Source organism: Pholcus phalangioides, unplaced genomic scaffold, assembly GCF_987345545.1.
Source record: "Pholcus phalangioides strain wild (caught in Gottingen) unplaced genomic scaffold, Ppha-v1.0 ptg000012l_1, whole genome shotgun sequence".
Lineage (NCBI taxonomy): Eukaryota > Metazoa > Arthropoda > Arachnida > Araneae > Pholcidae > Pholcus > Pholcus phalangioides.
This window is the reverse complement of record NW_028301605.1, coordinates 10555772-10560398: the sequence shown is the minus strand read 5'-3', so window position 1 is coordinate 10560398 and position 4627 is coordinate 10555772. Positions and strand designations below refer to the sequence as shown.

General features: G+C 39.2%; 1 pseudogene; it reads right to left on the bottom strand.

Annotated features, from left to right (window-relative positions):
• Positions 1-529: 529 nt before the first annotated feature.
• Positions 530-648, bottom strand: LOC149079520 (5S ribosomal RNA; annotated as a pseudogene).
• Between the last annotated feature and the right edge of the window lie 3979 nt (positions 649-4627).

The window sequence follows — 4627 nt, the reverse complement described above, 5'->3', positions numbered from 1 at the left end:
CCGCCGGGGTAAAAAGAGTATGATGGGGCAGGGAGAGTGAAGAAGGTGTGAAAAATCAAAGTGTCGTATCGAAAAATACACGCGTGCAGTTAAAAGCAAGGACTGCTGGGGAAAAAATGCAAGTATAGCTTAAAACAAGGGCAGGAAAAAAGAAATGTATGCTTGCAAAATTGGCTATACGTGAAATTACACCTGACACTACTGATAGTGTAAAAATACATGATATACTGAAAAAAAAATGCGGGATGGATACAAATATAGTGTACAAAAATAAGTGACTAGGAGAAGAGTACACATGTTAATGTCTGTTGCATTCCAAGTATCATACAATACACGATTTCCACATGAAAATAGATTAAAAAGACCAATCCAGTTGCAAATTATTTGTAAAGCGCAAACGGCTAGGGAAAGCGTTACGCACTTCCTAGTCCGTGAATAATTATAGAGGAAAAAAGAGTGTGACTTTTGTGTGGTCGCAAGATGCATAGATACATAGTTACAAGGGAGTATACAAAGCATAAAAAAGTGATGCCAACAGCACGCGGTGTTCAGAGGTGGTCACTCTCCCAAGTACTAACCGCGCCCGATGCTGCTTAACTTCGGTGATCGGACGAGAACCGGTGTTTACAGCATAGTATGGGCGTTGGCAATCGCGAATGACCGGATGAACATCGGCTCCGAGAAGATGAAGAACGGCCACGACGCTAGGACCACGAATCATGACTTCGAGGAAGGAGACCTCATCTGGCTCGGGAACCCGAAGCACCGGAAAGGACTCTGCCCGAAACTCCAGACGTTTTGGGAAGGACCCTTCAGAGTCGTGAAGAAACTGAATGATGTGGTTATTCGGATTCACACAAAAGACTCCATCGTCAAAATGCAAGGTGGTCCACCTGACAGACTAGCTCCTTACCACGGTGAGTGACGAAGTGCAACGCACCGACTTGAAGACCGAATTGCTGGTACGAACAATTCTAAGGGGGGGGGGCAGTGTTACGAAAAATATTGGTGTAGCGCAATTTTGGAGAAACCCTTGGGACATTAATCTCTTGTTGGCAAACCGGAAGTCACTCATACAGTGGTTAACTTGAACCCGAAAATTGTTACTCTCTTGGCGCACTCATACGAAATGATATCATACATGACGAAGCATACACACTCACAAACTCGATCACTAATACAAAGTCACTCAAACTGTCTGACTTTTGGTCACTCATACAGTCAAACACTCACTCATACAGTCAAACACTCACTCATACAGTCAAACACTCACTCATACAGTCAAACACTCACTCATATGATCACCCATACAGTCAACCGCTTACTAATATGGTCAACCACTCACTCACTCATGTGGTTACTCACCCAATTATATGGTCAGGGCTGTCATTTCAACTTTTTCCAGGGGGGGGGTAAACATTTCCGGGGGGGGGGGGGCAAAGAACATGCACTCAATGTATGTGTATATATATATATTTGTATATATATTTTTAGTGTATACTATACCATTTGTAGTGTATACTATACCATTTGTAGTGTATTTTCAAAAGCCCCCCCCCCCCAAATGACGGGCCTGTATATGGTCACTCATACGGTCACTCGCCCGATCACACAACCAGCCATTTACTTGGTCACTCACTCATACCGTCAGGGCGGGGCGAGATGTCGGGCACCTTCCGAAACGCCCCGTACATTAGAAAATCGATTAAAATTAGCATCAAAAATTTCATACATAACGTATGACAGGAGGATGAAATTAATCCTCGCGAACCGTCCTTTTTTTTTTCCACAAAGAAATTTACTTCGTTAAAATTTACCGAGCATATAAAGTAAGCGTAATGAAGCGAAACTAATTCCTAACCTTGTTTTGCGATGGAAAGGAGAGAAAAACAAAAAATTGTGCAAAAAAAAAAAATTCAGTGAAAAAAAAAATTTTTTCCCCCCTCTCGAAAATTAGTAAAAAATAAGAAGGTTTCTTTTCGCTCCAGCGAATTAATTTTAATTGATAGACTGTTAATCAGGTTCTGCAATTATTATGAGAACAAAAAGAATTTTTTTTTTCCCCTCTCCTAGAAATTTGGATCCCAGAGTATTATAAAAAGTGAGAGAAATAATTTATTCACGCGGAAAAAAAAGAAATTAAATTAAATTTCGAAGCGAAAGGAGCAAAAAAAAATTCAACGCGAATAGTTTTCATTCGAAATAACGAAACTACATCACGATGTCATGGATAAGTTGTCAGGTATTTAAACTTTTGTTAATTATCTTCCACGTTAATTGCATGGAAATTAATACCAAAGATACGATTAAAAAAAAATTTTTTTCACCCTAAAATTTGTGAAAAAAAAAATCCGGTATTTTTTTTCCCTACCTTTTTTTTCAATGTAATTTTGTTTTTTTCACCCCTTGGATCTGTTTAACTCGTTTCACGGATCTTTGTAGTTTGGGAATTTATTTATCGTTAATCATTTGATTTTGATGGTTTGTTATGTGTTTCTTCGTTCATTTTTTCCTCTTTTTCCCTCTTTATATGTAAATAAAAAAATTTGGTTTTTTTTTTCTCCAGTTTCTACGTGGCAATTGCCCATCAGGAAAGTCTCGATACAGCAAGCAGTAACCTGGGATTAAAATAATGTTCCGGATAATGTCTCACAAGTCCTTGAAATGAGCAGAGGATGAAATAATTTTTTAGGACGTCAGATTTATTCACACAGAACAAATATTTTTTTTTCAAATTTAAAATTACCTTTATTCAATCAAATTTATTTAAACTCACGTTCAAATTCGAAAAAATACACGATACAATATATCTAAGAATGCATATAGAAATGTCCTCTCTACTTGTTAGTACAAGACTCATTGAAGACTGGTTATTCTTGGAGATGGAGATTACAAGGAAGAAAATTCGTCACTGCCCCCACGGGGACTCGAACCTCAGTGTCTCGCTTGCCGGACGAGTGCTCCACCTTCTAAAGTCTAAACCATAGTTTCCCAACCTTTTCTGTACCATCGCCTTTTCTTCAGAAATGTTTTTCTCTCATTGCCCCACAACACAATCAAACTCATAGAATCCTATGTTATATCCGTAGCTTCTACCGCCCCCCCCCAGGGGGAGTTAACGCCCACGAGAATCACCCATCTAAACTATGGAAGCGGATAGAATATTTCAACCTTGGAGCGTTTATATATGTTGAAATGTTCCGTACATGAACAGCAGCAGCAATCAACTTATAGCTTGTGAATGACATAGGCCACCAGATGGCCACGTGCTTAGATAGTAGAGCACTCGTCCGACAAGCGGCCGACTGGGGTTCGAGTCCCCGTGGAGTAAGCGATGTATTTTCTTCCTTGTAATCTTCATCTCCACAAATAACCAGTCCTTTAATGATTCTTGATATCTAAACAAGTGTATCGATATACAGTCGTCGAGGGTAATTATACCCGTACTGACAACCAATCAACGAAATTAATTATCATAGTCAAAACAATTTTCACAGTCATATATAATGCTCATGTGAATAATTATCATAAACATGAAGTGGCAATTTCAATTCAAGCACCGTATTCGCATAGTCCCGTGACATACATTTAAAAATAGCCTTCAATATTAGTGATAGCAGCAATGTAACTGAATAATTCCTTTTAAATTTAGAATATGAAACTATATTTGTTAATTCGAATGGCAAGACATTGCCAATTTTGGGAGCTAAATAGACGAAGTGCTTTTTTTTAAATATCTCTTTTCTATGTAAAGGGACTCAAAATGTTTCACCAGGTCTCCTCAGAGAATTGAATGTTTTAGGAGAGCATAAATTTTTTCTTATTCTTATGAAGTGTCAATATCGATTCGTAGACAACAAAGTGTTGTAAACCCGAGATGTCTTTGACGGTAGCACCAGGGATCAAAACCGAATGATTTAAAAGTTTAAGAAATCTATTTTGAGAGGTTATGATAGGAAGTAGGTTGGTTTTATAATCGCATTTGAATTTCTCGCGACGAGGGGCGTTGGGGCGCCGATGAGAATGATAAATTAGGATCAAATAAATTTTTCAAATTTTAATTTCGCCGTATAAGCCGCACTTCGCGATTTCTGTCGGGATTTCAATTTCTCGCGGCGAGGTGCGTTGGGGCGCCGATGAGAATGATAAATTGCGATCAAATAAATTTTTCAAATTTTAATTTCGCCGTATAAGCCGCACTTCGCGATTTCTGTCGGGATTTCAATTTCTCGCGGCGAGGTGCGTTGGGGCGCCGATGAGAATGATAAATTGCGATCAAATAAATTTTTCAAATTTTAATTTCGCCGTATAAGCCGCACTTCGCGATTTCTGTCGGGATTTGAATTTCTCGCGGCGAGGGGCGTTGGGGCGCCGATGAGAATGATAAATTGCGATCAAATAAATTTTTCAAATTTTAATTTCGCCGTATAAGCTGCACTTCGCGATTTCTGTCGGGATTTGAATTTCTCGCGGCGAGGGGCGTTGGGGCGCCGATGAGAATGATAAATTGCGATCAAATGAATTTTTCAAATTTTAATTTCGCCGTATAAGCCGCACTTCGCGATTTCTGTCGGGATTTGAATTTCTCGAGGCGAGGTGCGTTGGGGCGCCGATGAGAATGATAAAT